Source organism: Podarcis raffonei, chromosome 8 (assembly GCF_027172205.1).
Source record: "Podarcis raffonei isolate rPodRaf1 chromosome 8, rPodRaf1.pri, whole genome shotgun sequence".
In the NCBI taxonomy this organism is placed as follows: domain Eukaryota; kingdom Metazoa; phylum Chordata; class Lepidosauria; order Squamata; family Lacertidae; genus Podarcis; species Podarcis raffonei.
The window spans coordinates 23,020,338-23,047,411 of NC_070609.1; positions in this window are offsets into that span (position 1 = coordinate 23,020,338).

Below are 27,074 nucleotides of genomic sequence, written 5' to 3' on the forward strand. Positions count from 1 at the left end.
AGGGTGGAAGAAGAGACAGCATCTCCTCCCACTTCCCCCCCTAACCCATATGTTTAATTGGGGTTTTTAGAAAACCTAATTGAACATTAGCTCCCACCCCAGAATTGATTCAGGGCTGGATCTGGGGTGGGGCAAGTGGTCCCTGGAATGGCCAGGGTCAGTTCAGTTCAATGTGCAGCCCCAGATTGGGGGGGCCTGGATCAGAAATGGGGGTCTACACAGCACTAATTGTGACTGATATGGATTGGGGTGAAATTGCTGCCTTCTTACATCTATAGACTCAGACCACAGGTCCAGCTAGCTGTCCTAAACCCCAGCATGCTCTGTATTAAGTCCCAATAGTCTTCTGATGTCCCTTGAGTACCTCCTAAGCCCCCAGCTTCCTCTTCCCTATCTTCAGCCTGTCCCGGTATGTACCAATTATGGCTACATCCCTTGCCAGGATCCTCTTTCTTTTCTTTTTTTTCATTTCTTTTTATTGAATTTCACTTAGATAACCAAAAGAGAAAACAAATCAACAATTTCAAAAGAGATATCTAAACATACCATTAAAATAACCTCAGTTTCCGTTACAGTTATTTGTCTTCACACTTAAATCTTTATATCTTTAAATCTTTAAATATTTAAATCTTTCCTCTACACACCTATTGACCTCCATCCCTCCCGATTTCGGGCTTCTTAATAAAAATACTTTCTTTTTCCTGCAGCTGATAATTGTTAATTGTTTACACATCGTAAGATCTATATCAAACCTGCTATAGTTTTTAAGTTTCTATAATTCTCTTCAATGTATACCATAAATTTATTCCAGTCACTAATAAACTTTGTATTTTTTTGGTTTCTGATTTTTTTGTGTCATTTTTGCTAATTCAACAAATTCAAATAATTTTATTTGCCAATCTCTAATCGCTGGGATGTTTGGACTTTTCCAATTTTGTGCAATTAATATTCTAGCCACAACTGTAGCATACTGGAATAGTGTCTTATCTTCTTTTTTAATTTCATCCCCAATTATTCCTAGTAGGAAGGCCTCTGGTCTTTTGGGGAAAGTGTATTTAATTTTTTTTTTAACTCATTATAAATAAGTTCCCAAAATTTCTTCATTTCTTCGCATGTCCACCACATATGGTAGAAATTACCTTCTTTGATTTTACACTTCCAGCAGGCCTTATTTCCTGTTTTATACATTTTCCCTAATTTTGCCGGTGTGATGTACCACCTATACATCATTTTTTCCAAATTTTCTCTGAGTGTGACACATGCCGTGAATTTCATTCCACTAGTCCATAATTTCAACCACTTATCATATTCTATATTGTATCCCAAATCCAGTGCCCATTTTGTCATGACCTCCTTTATTTCTTCATCTTTGGTGTCCCATTCTAATAATATGTTATACATTTTGGATAATAACTTGGATTTACCTTCAATTATTTCTATCTGAAATTTAGATTATTTTTTTCATTCATCCCTACTTTTTTATCTTCCTTCCATGCTGCATTTATTTGATGGAATTGCAGCCAGCCTGTTAATTTGTCTTTCAACTCCTCATATGTTCTCATCTTCCATCCACTTTCTGATCTTATCAGTAGGTCTTCATAGGTCAATCTTTCTCCTTCCAAATTTGCTTTTTTGGTAGTTAAAATGTCGATTGGCGATAACCACCAGGGTGTTTTCCATTCTAAAAGTTTTTTATTTTTCTCCCAAACTTCATAAAGTGGCCCTCTAATAATATGGTTTGAAAAACCTTTGTGTACCTTTTCTTTATTTAGCCACAAATAGGCATGTCAACCGAATCTGTTGTTGAAGCCTTCTAGGTCTAGCAGGTCGGTGTTTTCCAAATTAATCCAATCTTTGATCCAACAGAGGCAGGAGGCCTCGAAGTATAATTTCAGGATCCAGGATCCTCTTTCCCTTCTTCGGCATCCTGCCAGTTCAGAAGACTAGCTCAGGATTGTTTCCATGGACTGGCAGCGGCTTTCTAGGGCTTTAGGCAGGGAACTGAACTAGGGACCTTCTGAATGCAAAGCAGAAGCTCTACCGTGGAGTTATGACCCTTCCCATCTAGGCTAAGCCATGTCACACAGATGACTTCTGGATGTGCATTTGGCCTGAGAGAGAGCAAGCCTGAACTATTTTTTTGCCGCCTTCAAATCCTTACAGCCCTCCAAGCATTTTCCCATGCTCCTGGCAAAAACGGAAGAGACAAATGTTGCAATGCACTTTTACAAATACCTCGTTCCCCGAGAAGTATATTCTGCTCTCTGTGTTTTATAGACACTTTGGCTTTCTTAATGACATAAAAGAAGACAAGCTGCCTGTCTGGATATACAGCACAGATTGCCTCCTTGTAATGATTTGAAACCTCTCGCTCTTCTGATGTTAATGTCACTTTTAATATTTCAAATGCATTAAGACACTGAGCCAGCAAAGTTTAAATTATGTCTTTACATGTTTACAGACGACCTGGTCTCTCCCCGCCCCCGCATTATTATTTTGTTCTTTTACCCAATTGTATCAGAAAGGTACTTTAATTTTTTCAAATAAATATAAATGGTAATTTTAACATTTGCAATAGTAACTTGATTTCATCTGATTTTCGGGGAGTCACATGCCCCATATTTTACAATTTAGAAATCCAGTTTGAAAATGTCAGCTTTCATGAGTGGGTTGATGTGTCATTTAAAGCACACTGAAGGTGTGCATGAGATAAGAAATAGGGGGACTGAAGAGGCATTTAGAGGTGATTTGCATGAGAGGCGTCGTTAGAAGTTGTCTAAACTGACGGCAGAGAGGCCTGCTTCACCATCATATGGAAATAACAGCCTATAACAAGAGCCAATGTCATCAAAACAGAATTGCATTCTGAAATCCAATGAATAGCAACCATTTAATGTGGTTCACTGACAGCTAGTCCAGTAGTGGGTGGGTGGGAATCAGTTCCATTTTCCATTCAATCCAAGTTTTCCATGCAATATTTTCTTACGTCCAGAAGGTGCCTGCAACAACAGTAGCTGAGGATAGACACATCTTGTCAGTTTCGGTTTCTCACGTTGCCAGTATTGATTCCAGCTCACCACATTTTCTGCAGAAGTTTGAGTTGCTTATTTTGAAACTGCACACAATTATATCCGTAAGTGCACTTTTTACATGCATTTTTTCTTTTTTTGCAAGCAGGTTTACCTAATATGACCCATTAGTGTATGTTGTCTTCAGCAATTAATGCAACTCAAGGCACACTTTCCCCTAATATACTCACCTTTGTACACTTTGGGAGTGGGGTGGGGGCTGGCAGTCGTAGAACTGTGCCACAAAATTCAGAAACTTAAAATTTGGAAGGACAGCTGTGTTTCAGTTTGTGTATTTTTGGGTGCACATTTTTGGGAAGTCTGCTGAGGTAAGTTCACATTCCTGAAGCAGGTGCATTCTGTGGCCTGTGGAAGCAGCCTGTAGAAGAAAGTGCAATGGTTTCTTACCCCACAGGTGTGAATATATGTAAGCTGTACATGCTTTTTAGTTTGTTCAAAAATAACCACTCACCCATCTGAGGTGGGTACCATATGCGGCCCGGCGTGCAGCACCCCCAATCTTCTGGGAGACATGCTGGTTGGCTTTAGCTGGCCCACCTCCCAGCATCACAGAGCGTTGTGGGTTCCCACCAAACTCCACTTTGAATAAGTCTATCCACGGTGGTGCTGGGGGCAGGGTCACAAGACCGAACCAAGAGTGAGCAGGCTTCACTCAGGTTCGTGCCGATGGCTTAAAAGGGGGTGGAGACAACGCTTGGCGTGCAGTCTGCTCCACAGCTTTGCCCACCTTGCCCTCCCTCTGATCTCGTGTTTTCTTGCAGGTTAACCAATTTTCTTCCAGATCATTGGCGTTGCTGCGATCTTTATGATGGTTGCTGTTGAAGAGCTGGGAAGGAATTTTCCCTGCTCCACAGGTTTCGCCTTCCCAGTAGCAATTGTCACGACTTTGGCGGTGGAATCCTTTAGTCTATTATTCTAATAGGGGGGTATGAAGTGGTGGATCACACACTCCTGTGGTGGCGTTTTCAGGGTTCAATGGAGTCACTGGGCTTATGCTGAAAGGTTGTCAGTGAACTTCCCAAATCTGGCTGTGTAAACATGCGTTTTGCAGTGCCTCTTCTGATCTGATTAACCTTGCTGAGCCTCAATGCCCCGGCTGTGGGACTGAGAGGGATACACACCCAATGCCTAAGTCAAGGTTTCCTACATCTGAAATTTAATAAAGTTGTGGCCATGTGTGTTTTATTGCTCTTGATCTGTCGCCTGGAGGGGAGGGCGTCTCTGCCTGGGAATGCAATTATGTTCAGTAAGGGGTCAGCAGCCAGATGGCCATGTTTGAGGATGACACCGAGGGCCGGATTTAGGTGTGATGAGGCCCTAAGCTACTGAGGGTAATGGGGCCCTTTATATGTCCAGCTGCCCTTTGTCAATAACAAATTGACGCTGTTTTTTGTGTTGAATATATGCTATATGGTAATTTATGGACCTAATAGGTATCTAAAGCCATTTGCACATGCAGAATGTAGACAACCTGTATATAGAAATGAGCAAATGAGTGATATTTTAGGGAGCAGGCAAGCAGGCAGGGCCCATTACTTACATCATAGGAGCCTACACAACACAAAACACTGTTGCTGTATGTAGGTTTTATTTTATTTGTTTTTTATCTTATATTTTGGAAATATACATCCAGTTGTTTTTTCTTTTACATTTTAGGGGGGGCCAAGAGAGTGGGGCCCTAAGCTATAGCTTGTTTAGCTTATACATAAATTTGGCACTGATGACACCCAATTATTCAGAGTGGTTAAAAAAATAGAGGGATTGCAAAAAGTTCGAAAATAATTCATTCAAACTGAGTTTGAGTTGTAGGATTTGTAGCAGCTTTTTGTCACAGGAGGGTGGAGAATGGGAAAGAAGTGCAGGGGAAAAGGTTTAAACATTTTCTGCCCCATTGTCCCTGCTCTGATCAAAATCTGTGGCCACTTCAAAGTGAAAATTTCCTCCTTTTGTGATTTTCAGGCAGCAATATCAAGGGAACCGATGATATCGGGTGATATACTGTCAGCAGGATCATGAACCAATATATTTAATAGGTTGCTGGCAGAACTCATTTTGACACTTCGGTCACATCACCCCTCCACCAACCATGGCGCTTAAGAACAGCCAGAGACATTCTGAAGAACTCAGCCATGCTGAGTGGAGTTGGTGGGGCATCTGCTTTGCATGCAGAAGGTTCCAGGTTCAATTCCTGGCATCTCTAGAGAGAGACTCTTATCCAAAACCCTGGAGAGTCACTGCCAGTCAGTGTACACAATATTGGCTTAGGTGGACCTATGATTTAACTCAGCCCAAGCTTGCTTTCTATACCTCCTCTTCCCTTCCCTTTCTTTAACAGATCTGGTTTTCAGGGGAAATCTCAAAGAAGACAAAAGCCTGTGTCCCCCGAAGGCTTAGGAAAAGAAGCAAACGGTAACACACTCAAAGCATGTTATTTAAATTAAATGTCTGGGTGCCAGAGACTCTGACAGTATTAGCATGCGCCTCACAACAAGCCGGGTGACTGCAGATGGAGAAACAGAAGAGCAAAAGGTGTGAGAGGGCATGAAGGCAGACTGCATCAGGAAGGATGAAAGGTGTTGACATTTCGAATGCCAGTGTGGCAAATTTTATAGACATCTTTGGCAGCTTGGACAAGCATCGCATGCTGCCCATTCCTTGGAGAGCCAGGCAGAGAGGGACACACAGTTCTGGTCCCTTCTCTCTCCCCCCCCCCGCCTTTTCAACATGCGCTGGGTCTTACACAACATTGCTGGTTTTGTTATTGCTAGCCTCCAGCACTCAAATTGTGTCACGCTGCTTTTGCTTTCAAACTTAGTCTCATTTTATTCTGTCCAGAACTCCTGAGCATTACAGTGACATCACCCGGAGAATAATGAAAGCCACTTTGAGTGAGTTTATAGGATCATGCGGATTTGTTTAAATTCTCTGTCTTACGTGTGGGCATGATTGTTTGTCTCTGAAGCTGTGAGGGGTGGGAATAACTCCTACCACCCTTCAAAGCAATGTGTTTCCTAATGAAAGTCCTCCCACATAATTGTCCTCTTCTGTTTTGCTTCCTGCATAATCATTCGATTGTGTAAAAGAGTCTCATCTATAAACCCGTTGAAGTTTCCCACCTGAAACTCCATTCCTGTCACAAGAGATTAAATGAAAGACTAGCCCTTTCCATAGGAAGCCTCTGTGTTTCTGTCTAGCAGCTAATTTCTAGCAGCTTCTTTCTAGAAGCTGTGATATTTGTGTTAGCTGTGTAAACAGTGCTACAGTGACAACTAGTGACAGAAATGAGTATTATTATAAATACAGCAGATTTAGTTTCCCAAAGGGAATAGGTGAATTAGAGGATCTTCTTTCGGTCTGTAAACTTATCCATTTACTAGGGGTGGACAGAACAAAAATAGTTTGCTGTGGAATGTGTGTGTGTGCTGAAGGATTGTGTGTTTGAGAGGGAAAGCTAGCTTTATGATAATGGTATATTCTTCACCTGCATTGTAATAGCAGCAAATTAAATTTGGGCCATTAGCAATCAGAAATAGACAAAGACTGTTCAGATAACATCCTGTGATAGATGGATTGAAGAGGAAACTGCATTCTTTTAAGGGATACTTTAGGGAAACAGTTTCCATCATAGACTCATGTTTTCTTTCCCTCTAGTGTACATTTCTGCTTTCAATTATAAAATGCAATTATCACAAGCATCAATTTATGCTAAAATTGCCCTCGTTAATAGTTTTAATATATTTCAATACATCTTTGGTTTTTGACATTATATCATAAAACTCTTTACATGCACAATTGAAATTGGCTTTAACTTGGTAACTATGTCTTAACGAAATCTGTGCTAATTACTTGCTTTCTGCAGTCTCTAAGGCAGCTTGACTTATTCTGCTAATTTGCTGGTAAGGAAGATTCTTTTCGTGCTGACACTTGTAGGTCAAAGGCAGAGGGTGAGAAGAAATCTAATGATGGTGGGGGGAGTATAAGCAACTGTGAAGTTTCGCCACTAAAAGCACATGCTTCAGCCTGGAGGGAATTGAGAGCTAGAGATGGGGAGTGCATGAGAAAGGCCTGAGCCCCATGCAGATGTTTTCCTCTCTATGTTGAGACTCTGTAAGCAAAAGGGAGTAGGACTCCCTGGTGGCCCTGTCCACAACTGTGCACACTTCACCTGCCCTGAAGATGTACACAATTGGCAGAACACCTGTGAAGGGGTGGATACACATACAACTGTGTGAGTATAGGATCTCAAATGAGTGGACATCACAGTTCCTATTCTCATGAAAGTCTACCAGGGATGGAGCTGAATGCTAGATCCCATCAGCTGCATCCAGCATGGGCAATGGTCAGGGATGGTGGGAGTTAAACAATAGTTGCAGGGGTGCAGGCTTCCCATCAGTCAATCAAAAGGTATCCCTGCCACTGCACTAAATCATAACACATCCCAACCCACACTGGGAAGCTGAGTATTTACTAGGTTTCTTTCTTTAAGATGAAGTTTATTTAAAGAAGTTTTATGCCGTTCTGAAAGGATCCTGGTCCTGAAAACCATCTTGCTTTTTTTTTTCTTTCAAAAAAATCAAAATCAACCCTCAATCCAATCATTAAAGCAAAACATACACAAAAATCAGTTGTTTAAAAATCTGCAAACAAACAGAATCAAGTTTGGGTTTGGGATGGCAACTGTATCTTGCAGAGGCTGGCAAAAGAGCTCACTGTTCAAATTGTTAGAGCTGATCTGCCATTTCCAAAAGGAAGGAATGCCTGTAGACAGCAGAAGAAACAAAATGGATCATTGACATTCCAATGCTGATACATTTTCAGGAGAACTTGTGTGTGTGTGTGTGTGTGTGTGTTTAAATCAAACTGCTGTGCAAATGTGGAGAATCAAATTTAAGACTGAAAAAATGAGTAACTGTGGGAAGCTGAAATTGGCAGATTTGGCAATCCTTACTAAATTCATCACCAAAAAAGAGGACATGGATTTATGTAAGCTTATTTATATGTATACATACAAATTTGGAAATAATTGGTATACTATAATGAGAAATAAAACATATTTCCCCATATTGGGGAAGAGGTGACCCCATGACCCATATGCCTGTTCATTTTTGTTGCCAAGGTGCTACTTGTTTGGCATAGTCACAAAAATGAATATGACCTAGAAGTCATCTAGTCTAACCCTCTGCCAAGGCAGGGATCCTGGTCCCTCTCCTTATGGTTCTTCTATCTTTGAATACAAGTTTCAACCCTAGAGTAATATTATTATTTCTGCTGTTTGGATTGAGAGTTGTTCAAAAATGCCTTTCATTTCCAAATCCTCCACCTAACCTTCAATTAAAGACCTGGACTTAGAAGGTGGAGCTGCACTTTTGCAATGTCTTTTGGATTGGAAAAACTCATTAAAAATCACCAGCTAAAATAAGAGGGAAGAGATCAATACCTGAGATAATGACACAACTGTTTTTAAAAAGATAAATGTGGTTCATCACGATTAGGTGCACAGATATTTGCAAGAATAAGCTCCCTCCCCTCATATTTAGCAAGTAATATAAAATATCTCCCTCCCAGATCAATGAGGGAGGATAAAAGGACAACAGGAAGGGCTTTGTGTATTAAAATTGCCATCGCCCCCTCCCCTCTGTCTTCTTGAATTTCCTGTACAATTGGCTTCTCCTAGCAAATGTTATTGTATCCTGTCATTTGTGTTGGAACAAATGAGAGCTGATCGTAAGTCAGCTGTTTGAGCCTTGTTTCTCTTTAAATAACTCAGGATCTGCTTTCATGTGTGAGGTCCACTTAATCCTTTTTTAAAAAAAGTATTTGCATTTCTGGCCTTGAGAGTTACAGATATCTACAGCAAACTCCCTTCACTTGGAATACTGTGTACAGTTCTAGTTGCTTCACCACAGAATGGAGATGTTGAGCTGGGAGAAGGTTCCCAAAATGGCAACCAAAATGAGCAAAGGGATGGAGCAACACCTCTGTGGGGAGAAGTTGCAAAATTTGGGGCTTTTTACTTGAGAGAAAACGGAAGAGGAGACATGATAGAGGCATGTGGAATGATGCATGGGTTGGTGAAAGTGGATAAAGTTTTTATTGGCAAAACCTATTTGGTGTTTTGCAACTTTCTGACTAGTTGCAGGACCTTAGCCAGACCTAGCAGAGTACATGCAGAATCCACGGAAGCAACTGGCAACTTGGCTGCAGACAGGATGGACAAAGCAGGAACCAGGAGCTTGTAGTTAGGTGTTTATTATATACAGTAGACTATATACAGGAACAGAACACGGATCTTATGCTAGCTCTCTCTGACACAACTCACAACTCCTACACTGACACACTGAACCACTGAACCTCTGAACTAACACATTCCAGTTAGTGGGCCATTAATTATCACTCCCTTGAAAGAGCTTGACCAATCAGGAAGCTGTCTTCACGTCTCTGTTATCTCCAGGCAGACATACTCCTTCAGATTGCCTTCTGGCTGTCTGCCAAACCTTAACTGACTCTGTGTGAGTAGCTGCATGTACACAGTTTCCCAACAGTTTTTTTTCTTCTTCTCTCATGACATTAGAACTTATGGATATCCAGTGGAGCTGAATGTCAGAAAAATCAGGACAGACAAAAGAAAGTACTTCTCCACACAGTGCAGCATTGAACTATGGACACTGAGGTCCAGCTATGAGGGCCTTTTGGTGGTTCCCTCACTGCAAGAAGTGAAGTTACAGGGAACCAGGCAGAGGGCCTTCTCGGCAGTGGCACCCTCCCTTCAGATGTCAAGGAGATAAAGAATCACACAACTTTTAGAAGACATCTGAAGTTTTTAATTGGGAAGTTTTAAATGTTTGACGTTTTTAATATTCTTAATGTTAGACATTGTATTATGTTTTGGAAGCAGCCCAGAGTGGCTGGAGCAACCCAGCCAGATGAGCAGGGTATTATTATTATTATTATTATTATTATTATTATTATTATTATTATTATATTTACTACCATAAGAAGTAGTGGTGGCCACCAACTTTGATGACTGTAGAGAAAGACTAGACAATTTATTAGTGTTATTTATTATGTTTATCGCACGTTTTCTCCAAAGAGTTCAATGTCAACAGACTCAAAGTCACCCAGTCAGCTTCAAGGCTGAGTGGGGATTTGAATCTTCATCCAGCACTCTAACCACTACTCCATACTGGATCTCATGGAGGTTAAGGTTATCAGCTGTGACTAGCCAGGATGTCTATCTTGTTCCTCTACTGTAAGAGGCAGGATGCCTCTGAATGCCAGTTGCTGGAAACTACAAGTGAAGTCTATTCCCAATAATAAATGGGAGGAGGCCCAACCATGCTGATTCCTGAAACTTGTCTCTGAATCTCCTCCTACTTCCAAAGTGTCTGGATCCCATCATACACTTGAGTAGGACCCTGGTAGAGACACATGCCCGACTGGCATGTTCTCTCCCTCCTGGCCATTCGTTCAGGAGCTTCAAAAGCTTTCTTCAGCCCTAACATCACAGCGACTGATGCCAACAGACCCCGGCATACTGTAGGGATCTGCAGAGCTTTCGCAGTTTGCGTAACAGACCTCAGCAACTCAGCATTTTGGCTAATCTACTTTATTTACATATAAACACACACGGAACACTGCAACATGGCTCCCTCTCTCTCTAGCATCAGACAGCAAAGAGAAAGAACAAAGGACAATAGTCCCACTTCACGGAACACAGTAACACAAACATTGTGTCCCCGTCACTTCCCACTCTGTGGAATCAAAACATACACCATCATGTGATAGACAACAATCCCATGACTGCAGACACGGAGCAGAAATCTTAACAATGATCACATCAAAATTGTGTGTGTGTGTGTGTGTGTGTGGTGTTTCATTCAAAAAGTACTCCTATCTGTGGTAAACAGAGACAGTTGAAAAATATGCACCCACTGTTTGAGTCATACTCCAGGAACTTCTACCTCAAGAATATTTGATTGTCAAAAGGATGCATAAACTCAGTTCACCCAACAGCCACACACTGAGTTCAGAACCTTATATTATTCCAGAAACTAAGCTTACCATAAATGCCTGTAATTCACATGATCTTAGAGTTCCACATCCTCCTCCTAAATCTATTTCTCTGTTTGTTGTTGTTATTTCCTTCACACTTGCTGTTTACATCAGGGAGCTCAATGGAAGCTTACATAAAGAAGAGTGCACCAAAAATGCAGGTCTTTATGAATGACTGAATTGGTGACTCCAGAAGCCCCAGTGTCTTTCTGAGGGGTGGTGTTTATTGTGTTAGATTCATTGTTTATAACGGTGGTGTTTCTGTTCTGCTTTTTAATGGCTCTTTCATAAGAACTTAAGAAGTACATTAATCAAGCCAATCACCCATCTTATCCAGCAACCTGTGCTCATAGTGTCCTGCTAGATACCTGTAGGAAACCAAGAAGAAGGATTTGAGCACAAGAGCGCTATCCCTATCCTGTGGTTTCTAGCCATGCAATGCATACTGGGGTGAAGTATCCATAAATTCCATATATTGGTGAAAATAGCATACAGAAATGCATTATATTAGGGGACACTTTGGACATAATTGCATACATGCAGTGCTATTTTGGGGGGGCAGAGGGACACATAACCCTAAACACTTTGTGAATCTTTGTACTTTTGTCCATTTACTGCATTTATTTTTCCCAATTTGAACTATAAAATGGTGGTTTTCTTGAATCAAAATGAGAGTACCCCTAAACATTTTTTAGAAGAAGAAAAAAAGCACCACAAATGTGTAAGATAAAAAAGGTAAAGGACCCCTGGACGGTTAAGTCCAGTCAAAGGCGACTATGGGGTTGCGGTGCTCATCTCGCTTTCAGGCCGAGGGAGCCAGTGTTTGTCCACAGACAGCTTTCCGGCTCATGTGGCCAGCATGACCAAACTGCTTCTGGCGCAACGGGACACCATGACAGAAACCAGAGCACAGAGAAACACTGTTTACCTTCCCACCACAGCGGTACCTATTTATCTACTTGCACTGGCATGCTTTCGAACTGCTAGGTTGGCAGGAGCTGGGACAGAGCAACGGGAGCTCTCCCCTTTGCGGGGATTCGAACCACCAACCTTCCAATCGGCAAGCCCTGAAAACATGTGTACGTATATTAAATTCACCCCAAAATGCTAATTAATTTCCATGGGCACTTAAATAAAATCACAAAGTGATGTGCAATCTGGTTCAGCTCATAAAGCTCATTTGCACATGGAGTGTCATTTTTAAACATTTTTTAAAACCTCTTCTTCAGCATCTGGTCTACCCAGGGATATTGGGGACTGCCTTAACCTTCCATGTGTTCAGTCAATACCTGAACAAGGCTTTAAGTGTCACGAGCGACAGGGTGAGTGAACCTGAGTGCTGACTCCTCCTCTCCGCTTGTGGAACTGAAAAGATGGCTGGACACCTCCCATGGTGTCGGTCCCTAGTGATGTAACCTGGGCGTGTTTGCCTGATCCCTTCCGTTGCTTGAAGTGATGGAGCTTCTTCTGTTGGCACAATAAATACTAACACCTCTTGGCAGGTTTACCGATGGGGCTGTATGTATCTGATTAGTAATTGAATGTGGGGGGTCAAGGGCTTATTCAATTGAAAAATGATCCCTGACAGATTGTTAGAACAGCACAACTCCAACAGGAAAACAAAAGGCAACGAATAATTGGATCTTGCCAGAGGCTGGAAATAAATCACTCCAAATGGGCCGTCTGCTACCTGCCCTCTTGTGCTGCTCTAGGGGCTCAAAATCCCACTCCTCGGATAAACAGCATTTGCTTTGAGTTTGTGGGTGATATGGGGATGCCAGCTTTTCTAACCAACACAGTCTGAACATAACCCTTGAAATACAGTAGGAGAAAGAGCTCATAAGCTTAATATTGACAAATAGATGTTTGATTTCTTTATGGGCAGCAGGCAAGGGGGAGATTGAGTGATAGAAAACAATTTAATTTTTTTATGATTAATAAAAAAAAATTCTGCCACAAGATGTATCTGTCACCTATGCTTTTAGCTGTTCCCACTTTATCTGTAAGCTGCCTTGAGTTTCTGTGAGGTAAAAAAGGCAGGGAATGAATGAATGAATGAATGAATGAATGAAATAACAATCACCCACTGGGCTTAGAAAAAATTATAGCAGATAGGTCTATCAACAGCTATTACCCAAGTTAAGAACAGCTGTCCACTGCCTCATGTGGTAAGCTTCATAACTGCAACTTCTTAGTAAAGTACCTTCTGGCTGGATCTATGGGCAACTGCCCCATATGGGGAACTGTAGAACTATAGCTTCTTAGGGAAGGTCCTTCCAATTCTGGCTTGGTCCCATCCATCCAGGCTTCCCATTGGCTCCCCCTGAGTAAGAAGAAGCATAAAGGACTTCCTTTTCCAACTAAGTCTTGCATGAGCATCAAGAGTTGGCTCCATCTAGTACATCTTGCATTTCTTTGGTCCTTACTCCCAGCTTGTTCTCCAGTTCATCCTTCTGGTTGCCTTCAGATCCCAATCGCTCTTGGGGCCTAGTTTCCAGTTCCTGGTTCTCTCTACACCAGACCCAAGGACTGTTGCCTTCATGTCCTATTCATATGCTGTCGTTTTCCATTCTCTTTTAAGGGGTGCTTGAGAACTTTGGAGAAATTCCCTGGAAACTCTATCTCAGAGCTGCAGAGTGAATTGTTGGAAACAAACAAACAAAAACCCCACACATTTATTTGCAGCTCCCCACAAAAATGTCTTGTAGTGTCTTACAATAATAAAAGCACACATAACATAATTTTCTAAATGCATCAAAAATATATTATTTAAGTTGAGTAAAAGTACTCATCCTGAAATATTATAAAAAGGAGAACTCCTGCCCCACCCTAAGTGAAATAAAATAAGTTAAATGGATGAATACCCCCCCCGCACATCACTTTCAAGTGCTCTTCAGACAACCTTCATTTGCTGTAAAAGGGCTGTCGAGGCAACCAAGGAGCAAAGGAAACTCAGGGACGTAGTACAGCCCATGGATTCTTAAAGGAAGAACACACACAACCCTCAGCCACAAGCTAATTGTAAGAAGGTAAATGGAGAAGACACGGGTGGCGCTGTGGGTAAAAGCCTCAGCGCCTAGGGCTTGCCGATTGAAAGGTCGGCGGTTCGAATCCCCGTGGCGGGGGGTGCGCTCCCGTTGCTCGGTCCCAGCGCCTGCCAACCTAGCAGTTCGAAAGCACCCCCGGGTGCAAGTAGATAAATCGGGAACGCTTTCTAGCGGGAAGGTAAACGGCGTTTCCGTGTGCGGCTCTGGCTTGCCAGAGCAGCGATGTCACGCTGGCCACGTGACCCGGAAGTGTCTTCGGACAGCGCTGGCCCCCGACCTCTTGAGTGAGATGGGCGCACAACCCCAGAGTCTGGCAAGACTGGCCCGTACGGGCAGGGGTACCTTTACCTTTACCTTTAAATGGAGAAGACCTGCATGAGCAAGTTCTGGCATGTACTCACCTCTTTCCCTAAAGTTCAAGAGAGATTTATTATCAGCCCTTGCCTGTTAGGTATCATTCATCAAGAAACAAGAAACAGGAAAAGGGTGCAGATAACTTTAAGGACATTTTCTATGAGTTCTGGGTGTGGTTTTCCAGGCTAATTAGACACAGCTGGACAATTTTTTAATATATATATATATTGACGGTGTCAGACCAACACGGCTACCTACCTGAATCTATTTTGAGTATTTTACACCAGTCTCATGGTTCTGCCGTCTGCTGCCTGGGAAAATTTGCATCCAACATTGCCCTAGTATAGAGAAGGGGAGCCCTCCAGGCCTCTCTGTGTGGTTCTCAGGTCTGTCTTCAGGCCAAGTTCCTCACCTATCTTGCTTTGCACCCTATAGGAGTCTTTTTCCCTGGCTGGAATGAGTCTTTGAACTCAGATGACTCTTGCTTGTCTGGACGGAGGATAGAGAGGGGTTTGCAGATGTGTGTGGATACTTGCCTAATGTCCATATGTGAAATCCACATCCGTTGCTTGCCCACTTTGGACCCATTTACTTTTTGCCTCTGGCCCATCCTTCCACAAGGGAATGCAGTCCTTGAGTTGAAAACACATCCCCCAGCCCTGTCTTAGTGAATAGTTGGGGGTGGAGGAAGAATGAAAATATTGGCACAGTGCTAAATTATATGAGATACCAATTTGTATGTCACAGTTCTCGATTACGGCTCCAGGATCCACATCTCTTCCTTTTCAGAGAAAGGAAATCCGAGCCAGCTATTAAGAAAATAAATCAGAGGACTAGAGAGAACATTTGTTTCAAGGTGTGAATCAAATTTCCCTTAGGGGAAGAAGGACCAAATACCTGTTTTGTCATTACAGCAATTCATTCTTCTTCATATGCATATACGGTATTTATTTTCTACATTGCATAATTGTCTGGTTTTGAATGATGTAAGGATCCGTGGATGGAATGATATGCCCAGCTTGCTTGGAACTGAAATCACCACATCAATATTCAGGATCTTTGTGTGAGCTTAAATGTGGATTAAAAATGCATTAATGGGTTCCCCCTTAGACAAGTTCCTCCCTCTTTTCAAATATTTGAAAAGAATTTGGCATTACCACCTATTGTCTGTGAGGGACTGAAGGTGAGGAAAGGAGTGTAATTGAGGGTTTAACGGAGTGTTTCCTCTGGTTTGTTCAGCCCAGGGGTGCCTGATGGGAGAATTGTTTTTATAAGTTTATGGACAGCATCTGAAAGCTAAACACCTGAGATGCATATTCCCTGTGATAAATATCTGGAACACAAAGTAGGTCTGAGAATATGATTGAAGGTCTTGTGAGCCAGGTGCTTTCCCATAGTTTAATGTACTTTCTGGATAATTTTCTAGACCAGGAATGTGGAACGTGTCCACCAATCTGAGCATTCTTTTCTTAATGTGTAGATCAGTCATCATACTAAAGTTATGGGCTAAACTAGGCATTACATTGGCTACATATCTGTGTCTTCACCAACTGCTTGTGTGAGAGAATGAGATGGGTTTGATACAAAGTAGGACTCTAGCATGGGGTAGATGGATTGTACTGCTTATCCGACCCCACCAGGGCCGGATTTAGGTTTGATGGGGCCCTAAGCTACTGAAGGTAATGGGGCCCTTTATATGTCCAGCTGTCCTTTGTCAACAACAAATTGTCACTGTCTTTTGTGTTGAATATATGCTATATGGTAATTGATTGACCTAACAGGTATCTGAAGCCATTTGCACATGTAGAATATAGGCACCCTATATATAGAAATGAGCAAACCAGTGATATTTTAGGGAGCAGGCTAGCAGGCAGGGTCCATTACTTACATCATAGGAGCCTACACAACACAAAACACTGTTGCTGTATGTAGGTTTTATTTTATTTGTTTTTTATCTTATATTTTGGAAATATACATGAAGTGAAGGGCATGAGGCAGGAGTTGATAATGCAGGTAAGCTGCAAGCAAGCTGCCGGCCAGCTCTGTGGAGGCTTCTTTTATTGACACAATATGCAAACCCAGGCAGATACATTTTGGGCTGTGACCTTTACACATCTTCCAGTCCCGAGATAGTGGGGTGGTACAAAGTTATTTTGGCACCTATTTCCACCACGTCATTTCCCCCTTGTACAGTGTATGACGAAGGAGACAAAGGTCTCAGAGACAAAGGTCTCAGAGACAAAGGTCTCAGAGACAAAGGTCACAGACAGGACACCGCAAACTACTGAGATCGCAAAAGGTTAGACAGAGAGCAGGATGTTCAGATGTGGCTTTATCTGTGAGGGAGAGTGTGCCCCACACCCCAAGGTCATGCATGCAGACAGCTGAGGCTGCCTGCAGGTGGGGAGTGTGCTCCGCACCCAGCGATCATTCCTACATATACATCCAGTTTTTTCCCTTTAAATTTTTGGTGGGCTCCCAAGAGAGTGGGGCCCTAAGCTGTAGCTTGTTTAGCTTATACGTAAATCTGGCACTCGACCCCACTGCCACAACTATGGTTGCAAACTGGATTTTGTTCTCCTCATCTGCATAGGGGAAAGGAATGAGGAAAGTGAATAGGGGTTGTTGTCCCCCCGCCCCCATTGCAAATTGCAAAAGGGGAGTCTTGATCCAGAAGCGAGCCACAGTGTGTGAGGGGGACAGAATTAAAGCTCCATATCCCACACTAGGGTCCCAATCCAGACCTGTAGCCCTCTGCTGTGCCTGTCAGACAAACAAAGGCACAGATATGCAGCTATCATAAGATGTGATTTGTCCCATAGCCGATTTCCAGGCTATCCCACAACTGAAGGAATTCCAAACTTCACAAGACAGCCGAATCAGAATCATGCAAGTGAAATTGACCTACAAATGCTTTTTAATTTGCAAAAGATGATCTGTCCACTCAAAACTGCAGGCAGTGAATTCCCAGAGCCACAATGCATAGCTTAATTCTATTTGCACGTCCATTTGTATTCATGCCTTGTGGTATTAGTGATTTATGTGCACATCCATATCATGTCAATGGAAACTTGCAGGAAATTGCAGCTGATTTTAAAGAGCTCATTCAGCCTCACTGCTCCACAGCCTATTCCCACCAGCACCCTCTGGGTCGAAGATGCAACTTTGTGGATCTATGCCTGGATTATCTACTGCTCTAAAAAGCAGAGTTTATTAACTCAGATTGCTGGTATGGAGGTGCTAGCAGTGCTCACAGGCAGAAGAAGTGATAGCATCTGCTTTTCTCTTCTTTTTGCCAAGCACTGAGGCTATTGTTTGTTAATAGATTACTTCTGAAAAGCTGCTCATAAGGGACCTTGGGAGTTTCAGAGGTAATTAAAACTCTGTCTATGCAAGAAGCAAGATCTGATTATTTTTCTTCCAGAGAAAGCAGCTTTTTGAAAGAAAAAAACAACAACCCTGAAAATGGTAAAAGTTTATTTTCTCATCTTGGATTCAGGGTTTGTGGACTATAATCCACATTACTATGCATTAATCAGGGATTCTAAAGCTGCACTTTTTTTGGGAATTTGCACCTCTCCAAATTTTGCACTGTATTCATAAAATGCAAATGACATACAAGAATGCATTATATTGCAAAATATGTGTTATGTAAAATTGCACACAGAAATGTGTATATTAGGGGGGAAATGCAATAAAATGCTAATTAACTTCCACAAGGGCTTTTTAAAAAATGCACACTAATGTGGAGAACTTAACTTAAGATTGGTAAAATGAAAAGCTGAAATTGACATATTCACCCATCCTTAGCATGAAGATACATTGTAATGTATACCTTAATATGCATATCCTTTAGCATTTTTATCCTATGATTATTTCCAAGGTGCATCTCTCCCCACACACCTGGATCACATTTACTAAGAGGCTCCAAATTTCATTATATAGTTTGTCCACAACCTATTTCTACACAATATTAGACTTGCCAATGAAGTTTGCATTCACCACCACCATCATCATCAACAACATAGCAATTAAGCAGAATAGAGTAAATCTACTACTTTGGTGTTCCCCATTCACTATAATGGGGGCTCTTTGACCACTTTGACCAAAGTGGCTTGAATTTGCAGGAGTTCCTCCAGGGTGGGTTAAGTCAGCCAGATTGCCAGTAAATAGGTCCAGTGGCTTTCTGTTGGGGACGTAAAAGGGCTAAGGGACGCGGTTGGCACTGTGTGTTAAACCACAAAGCCTAGGACTTGCTGATCAGAAGGTCAGTGGTTCGAATCCCCGTGACGGGGTGAGCTCCTGTTGCTCGGTCCCTGCTCCTGCTAACCTAGCAGTTCGAAAGCATGTCAAAGTGCAAGTAGATACATAGGTACTGCTCTGGCGGGAAGGTAAACGGTGTTTCCGTGCACTGCTCTGGTTCACCAGAAGCGGCCTAGTCATGCTGGCCACATGACCCGGAAGCTGTACGCCGGCTCCCTCGGCCAATAAAGTGAGATGAGCGCCGCAACCCCAGAATGGGTCATGACTGGACCTAATGGTCAGGGGTCCCTTTACCTTTAAAAGGGCTAAACCTTTTTTTCTCAATGTCTTATAGCAGGGGTGGCCAACTCCCAAGAGACTGCAATCTACTCACAGAGTTAAAAACTGGCAGTGATCTACCCCCTTTTTTGGGGTTTATGTCAAAGTTGCTGAGCTTTTTTTTACGGAGGAGGAAGGCCCGTTTTTTAGGGGTTCAGGTCATAGTTGTTGAGCTTTCTTTCTTTAGGGGAGTCAAAGTTGTTGAGCCACTGCTCTACCAGTGATCAACCACAGACATCCAATGATCTACCGGTAGATCACGATCTACCTGTTGGGCTTGCCTGCCTTATAGGATAGGCCGTAGGGATTTTCCTCTTTCTATTTCTTATTTTAAAACAATTAAGAGGTGGCCGAGTGATGTGTATTATTGCTTGTGCAGTTTTTTTTTAAATGTGCTGCTTCATACTGGCCTCTCTCTTTTGGGGTGCTTGTATCCTCCAATAGACCTTGCAATGTGGGGCAATACAAATTGCTATCTGTGGAGTTCTGAGGAGCTGCTTTTTTTCTTTGTTGGAGGCTTTGCTTTAAATAAAAGTGTAAATGAATCTTACAACCTTTTAAAAAATCAACTCTGATGCTATACTTTGACAACAATTCAGTGCTCCACAATCAGCATTTTTGGACAGTCTCATTTCCTGCAAAACACATTGAACTAGAGCAGGCCTCCTCAACCTTGGCCCTCCAGATGTTTTTGGCCTACAGCTCACATGATCCCTAGCTAGCAGGACCATTGGTCGGAGGTGATGGGAATTGTAGTCTCAAAACATCTGGAGGGCTGAGGTTGAGGAAGCCTGACCTAGAGAAAGAGAAAGATACTCATAGTGTACTTGGTACAGAAATGACAGTGTGACATGAGGCTTTGTGGGGGCCCTGATCCAACTGGGGGGGTATTGACATCATACTTTGATGCAGGTGGGGAAGAAGATCCATAAATCACCCCAACAATCCTTGTTCTTCAGCCCATACACTGAGCCAATGAACACCCACAAGGTCTCCTCCCTTCCCACTCTTCTAATCCTCAACTCCACATGTACCTCTTGAACATGTATACAGATGCCTGAATGTGTTTGTGTACCAACATGCCATGGCAGATGGGCAATAATATTTTATTACTGATCAGAGATGGAATCTCAGATTAAAATGCGTTAATAAAGATTATTATTTTTTCTTTAAAAAAAGTAACAGACTCTAATTTAAATTGTCTGTGGCAGGGACCTAATTTCCAAGTGATAATTGCAATAATTAAAAATTCTGTTATCAACTTAGACAAATATATTGCACATTGGCAATATAGATGAAAGTGGAGGCAGTCGGTAGTAATGACAAATCCATTTCATGTAGTTCAAACAAGCTCCAGAACAACCCTGGTCTTTCTTCATCTTTTCTTTTCCTTTATTTGGGTGGGGAGAGGGGAGAGCTTCTACGCCTCCTCCTCCACCACCACCATCACCACCTCTTCCTCCTCCTCCTCCTCCTTCCTCATTCTTCCTTCATTCTCTCTCTCTTTGAGAGCAATTATCCATTAGCGTGGTCACGTTGGAGTTGCTGCAAACAGAATCCTTGATCTGGACCTTGTGCGGAGTAGAAATGAATGAGCTCTCTCCCAAAAAAATAGATTTACAAAGCTTTACTGACTGCAAAACTTTCTTAAACTAGTTACAAAATAAACATTGAAAAATACGGAGTAATACAATGCTCTTTTAAGCAAACTAGCAGCGCAATCCAGTCTTTTTAAAGTCCTTAATTCAGTTCAAGAACTATCCTCTCTCTGTTCCCAGAGAGAGATCTGAAGCAACTTTCTTGTGCAACAGTGCTGACCTGAGCTCCTCTAACTGCTGCTGGCTCCCACCACTGCTGAGATGCTGAGTTCTCAGGTTTCCCAGGGATGAGTAATCACTTAGCATACACACTGAAAATGAAATTGCCACATTTACTTGGAGTTTAACTTCCTGCCTAATGCAAACCTCTCTGCAAATGCAACACTTTACGTAAGTTGTTTTTTTAAAAACAAAACAAAAACCCAACTTCAATACATACAAACTTTGCAATTTATTCACATTAAACTTATGTCTTTAACAGGTCAATTGGCTTCTCTAAGAAAAATGACAGTGGGAGTCATCAAAGAAAATGTATTTTTCAATGTTTATTTTGTAACTAGTTTAAGAAAGTTTTGCAGTCAGTAAAGCTTTGTAAATCTATTTTTTTGGGAGAGAGCTCATTCATTTCTACTCCGCACAAGGTCCAGATCAAGGATTCTGTTTGCAGCAACTCCAACGTGACCATGCTAATGGATGATTGCTCTCAAAGAGAGAGAGAATGAAGGAAGAATCAATGTATTGAAGACCCCTAAGAAAGGCAAGGGCATTCACAAACACCCACCACCCATCTCAAAATAAGGTAAGCACAACAAAAAGCCTGCACCCTAACCATGAGAATTTCACCAATATTTTCTCTCCCCTTTTGCCACAGCACTAGAACAAACATATGCAAAGCTGAAATGGAACAGAGATAGCCTCTCCTGGCAATCCATAGCAGCACCTCTATAAAGATTCTGCCTGACACTGACCTAGAGATGAATTATCCATTTCAATTTCTCTCACTTTCTCATACACACACACCCGGGTCATTAATTCAGTTCCCTACATTTCCACATCACTTTGTGACTATTAGAAAAAACACTCGTGGAAATTAATCAATATTTTCATTTAGATTTATCCTAATATACACAGTTTTGCAAAACAATATTCCCCAACAGATCACATTTTGGGGGCATGTTATTTTCACCAATACATTGATTTTTATGCACCTGTTTTTTGCAGTTTTGTGAACATTACTTGGCTCAATAGTTGCATTGTGATATTCAGAGAAGTGTAATTTTTGAAAGATATCAGTGTTTCAGGTCGAATCTTGCTTCAGAAAGTGTGAATTAGGCAAATTTGTTTTTTGATTCAAGCTGAAATAAATTTCTTTCTGACTCTGTGAAAGTGGGATCCTTAGAGTCTTTTGTTTTTGTAATTTTATTTTCAACAGCCTCTTATTGCACATTCTGTAAAAATCCAAATGCCATGGGACCTTCATTTGTGCTGAGACCTTAGGCAGCTATTAAAAGGCAAATGATATTAGTAAAACCATATCTTTCTCTGCTCCCAACACCCTTGTATTTAGTCATCAGTTGGAAGTGGGTAGGAGGGAGTCTGTTTATTTTGGTGGTTGTTGATGATGTTGAATTTTGATTTATTTTTGTTAAGCCTGCAGCACAGGATGCCAACAGCCTATCAAATAATGCAGACTTTTAAAAGTACACAACTAAGGTTAATAATGTAGTGACATTGAAAATGGCAAATACTGTAAATAATCAACATTTTTCCAATGAGCCAGTGAAGGGTTTAAAACCAGCTAATTACAGAAATATGAAAAGGAAATGGCCCCATTGATTCAGCACATTACTGAATGGAAAAGTAATTTCATTTAAGACTTGGGGCAATATGCTAAAATGCAAAGAAACCCCTCTCCTTGCTTTAAAAACAAAAAAGGAGGGGGATATTCATTTTTGTTAAAACTAGCAATGATAGATTGTGCCTAACAGGCCTGAAATACTTGTTTTCCTGGTTTTCGAGACTCAGTTGTATTACATGTTGAACTCCTTTGCTATGAAATGCTTAATCTATTTGTAATGGAAATTGAGACATTGTGTGTCTCCTCCATCGTCCCATCATATGTCTGTACAATTTGAGGCCTTCCAACCTAATTAGGTCTGTAAAAAAATAACCATCCATTCCATACTGAGGCTGTATTCACATAGCAGTTTATTCCATTATCACAACTTTCCCCAACTGTTAAGATCCACATTATATTTGAGCTTCCATGTGATGGAAAAGCCACTATCGTGGCAAATTTAGTGTTCATTTACATGTTATTTGCTCCCAGAAAAAACACACACACCCATATGCTAATATTCTGGAAATCAGCACTAAACTTGCATCATAGACCACAATTTTCTACTATAGCTCTGAAACTGGCTTTTAGATCATGTGGAAATGGACAGGGAAATGTCATGAGAATGGAATGAACTGCCATGGGAGTGCAGTCTATAACTGAACCAGAGCCCAGGCAAGGACATAAGATTACAGCTTAAAATGAGCTTTCTGGGTCAAATAAAAAAACTATTTAGTCCAGCATTGTGCTATCTGCATAGTTACACACACAACCAGTGTCGGATTTATGTATAAGCTAAACAAGCTATAGCCAGTGTGGTGTAGTGGTTAAGAGCGGTAGACTTGTTATCTGGTGAACCGGGTTCGTGTCTCCGCTCCTCCACATGCAGCTACTGGGTGACCTTGGGCTAGTCACACTTCTTTGAAGTCTCTCAGCCCCACTCACCTCACAGAGTGTTTGTTGTGGGGGAGGAAGGGAAAGGAGAATGTTAGCCGCTTTGAGACTCCTTCGGGTAGTGATAAAGCAGGATATCAAATCCAAACTCTTCTACTCTTCTTAGGACCCCACTCTGTTGAGCCCCCCAAAAAAAATTTAAAGAAAAAGAAACGGATGTACATTTCCAAAATATAAGATAAAAAACAAATAAAATAAAACCTACATACAGCAACAGTGTTTTGTGTTGTGTTTGCAGTGGTCATACTTTCTTGAGTTCCATGATCACTGCAGATGGTGACAGCAGTCACGAAATTAAAAGACGCCTGCTTCTTGGGAGCAGTGACAAACCTAGACAGCATCTTAAAAAGCAGAGACATCACCTTGCTGACAAAGGTCCGTACAGTTAAAGCTATGATTTTCCCAGTAGTGATGTATGGAAGTGAGAGCTGGACCATAAAGAAGGCTGATCACCAAAGAATTGATGCTTTTGAATTATGGTGCTGGAGGAGACTCTTGAGAGTCCCATGGATTGCAAGAAGATCAAACCTATCCATTCTGAAGGAAATCAGCCCTGAGTGCTCACTGGAAGGACAGATCCTGAAGCTGAGGCTCCAATACTTTGGCCACCTCATGAGAAGAGAAGACTCCCTGGAAAAGACCCTGATGTTGGGAAAGATTGAGGGCACAAGTAGAAGGGGACAACAGAGGATGAGATGGTTGGATAGTGTTCTCAAAGCTATGAACATGAGTTTGACCAAACTGCGGGAGGCAGTGGAAGACAGGTGTGCCTGGCGTGCTCTGGTCCATGGGGTCATGAAGAGTCAGACACGACTAAACGACTAAACAATAACAACAGGCTCCTACAATGTAAGTAATGGGCCCCGCCTGTCGACCTGCTCCCTAAAATATCACTGGTTTGCTCATTTCTATATGTATGCATACCTCCTCATGGACTGGGCGCATGACAAAGGACAGCTGGACATATAAAGGGCCCCATTATCTTCAGTAGCTTAGGGCCTCATCAAACCTAAATCCAGCCCTGCTCACAACACTGTCTGCTCAACCAGAAAGATATATTATTCCCCCTTGTTAAGATTTCTCCCCCCCCCCCCAACCTTGAAAACTGAGATGCAGAAGAACTCGGTGTAACTTCAGAACTGGCACAATTACATGGGGAAATGAGATGGCCATAATGAATACCTTACTATAATTTAAATGGTAGTAAATTGTATGCCACCTGTTTTCATCTGTCTCTCCTCCTGATCGGGCTGAGGAGGAGATTTGCTGTTGCAAAAAACGATGCAGTCTTTTGACTCTTTCCTCACTCCAACCTGACAGGCTGCTTCTACGTAAAGCAATTCCACATCTACACCGCTGTAACAGAGTGGAGAATCTGCATTTGCTGCACAGCAGGAGGTCTTGAGGGGACAGAAAAGCACATTCTTTGAGAAGCCATAAAGAGGGAAGAAAAGGGATGAAAATAAACTCCCGTGCTGTGCATGATTTTGTCAAACTCCGTTAATCGTCGGGAATGAAGTTGTAATGGTCCTTTTGGTGCAATGGTTCATTGTTTGCTTCATTTATATACAGGGAGTTTACATTTGAAGCAATCTGAAAGCCATTGGAGAAAGTTTCTTTTCAGGCTATTGAGAGATAGGGAAGTGGAAACAGCCAATCCTTTGTGCAACTGTCTTTCCCCCCTTTCTTCCACTTTCTGCTATTTGATGGTTTATTATTGTCAGGGGCATTGCTGCTATTGTTCGGAGACCCATAATGTGCAATTGTGCATTTCCTTTCTCTTCTAAAGACTACTGGTTCCTTTTTATCTGAGGTTCCCTACTGAATGAGGCTGTTTGGATTCCAGCTTTCTTCTATTTGTCTGGTTTCACTTTACTATTCCAGCCCTATTGGTTTAAGAATTTCCCTTAACAAAAAGCAAAAAAAAACCAAGATCTACCCTCAAAAGAACCTTCCCTCTCTCCCCAAATCACCTCCAAGTCCATATAGGTGCGTGTTGAGTTAATATTATCTTACTCTAATTTCCATTAGCCCAAACCATCAACAGTGTTGTTTGAAGTCACTGATTCTGCAAGCATATTTTCTGAGCTCACCACTTCAAACTGGAGGTTTATGTTGTAGAAAACAGCAAGTCTACTGTGTGTCCAATTTCTATCATGCATGGAAATATCTTAAACATTTGGAGTAAAACTGCATACCCATAATAATAATAATAATAATAATAATAATAATAATAATAATTCTCTCTTTTCATCAGCATGAGATGTACAAATAACCTGCTTTCAGAACTGACTAAAAATCAGGCTGTCTTGGTGTACATGTTATACTGGACTGAAAAGACTTGGGTCTGAATCACTTTGCACCCATGAGGCTCACTGTGTGGCCTTGGGCAAAGGTCAAACATTGCAGAAGAAGTTTTCATATCATCCATTGTTAACTAATATACAGTACTGTCAAGTTCACACAACAAGGTGTCACAATTAATAAGAAGCAAAACAGTCCCTGCCCACAGGTTGGAAATCTAAGGAAATCTAAGGAGAGATGATGATAAGAAAACCAGAAAACAAGCAAACTCAACCCCCTGTTCTGAAACTTGCACAATAGTTCTTATGATTATTAGTAGGAATGGAAGCAGTTGATGGTGGTAGGAGTCTCTCAGCAGAACCAATGGAATAGACTTGTTTTCAGTCTCCTCCTCTACTGTAGCCTGGTAGAATAGCTTCTGCCAGATGGTCTTACTTACAGCAACACTATGACCAGAACCCAATGGGATATAAATAACAAAACGATCCCACCATTCATTCCTAACTGAAAAGAAGTTTGATTTCCCTGTCCACCAGTGAACTTGGTGCCTCTGGCTTCCTGCTGATAAGCTTGCTGTAGTTGCAAGGAGAATCAAAGATGTATTGGCTGCCTTCTCCAGGCTGCCATATCAATGGGGGAGCTTTGCTCTTTCCAGGTTTATGACTTTGGACTGTCAGGTTCACCACAGAGGAAGAGAATGGGAGTGGTAATGGATTCATTCATTTGCCTTATCCAGCATGGACACTGCACCTTGTGCAAATATCCACATCTTGAAATGTCCCCAAGAAAGGCACAAAGAGAAAGGAACTCACCTCAGATTAATCTGCAGGGTTTGCTCAGCTTTATCACTAAGACAAAAGCACCAGAATATGGCTTTATTTAAAAGAGAGATAGAGAGAAATGAAGTTTATGGGCTGTTGCTGTCACTCATCTCTGAAGCCAGCTGGAAAATTTAGAACAAGGAGCAAATACGTGATATGTATTCATTTACCCCTTTTCCTGCCCAGACATTCAATTTTTTATTTCTAAAACAAAACGAAACATACACCCGTTTTCTGATTCCCCAGCCCACACAATCTCCCCGTGAAGTTGAACCATCACCGTAGAAATCTAATGGAAAATATGTTGTATCCAGTAGTGTCACAAGCAGGATTTGATGCTACATCTGGAGCAAACATAAATTTGTTTCAGCTTTCAGTTAACTTGTGTTTCTCCCCCTCCCTTCTGTAATATGCACATGGCAAAACACAGCAAAACT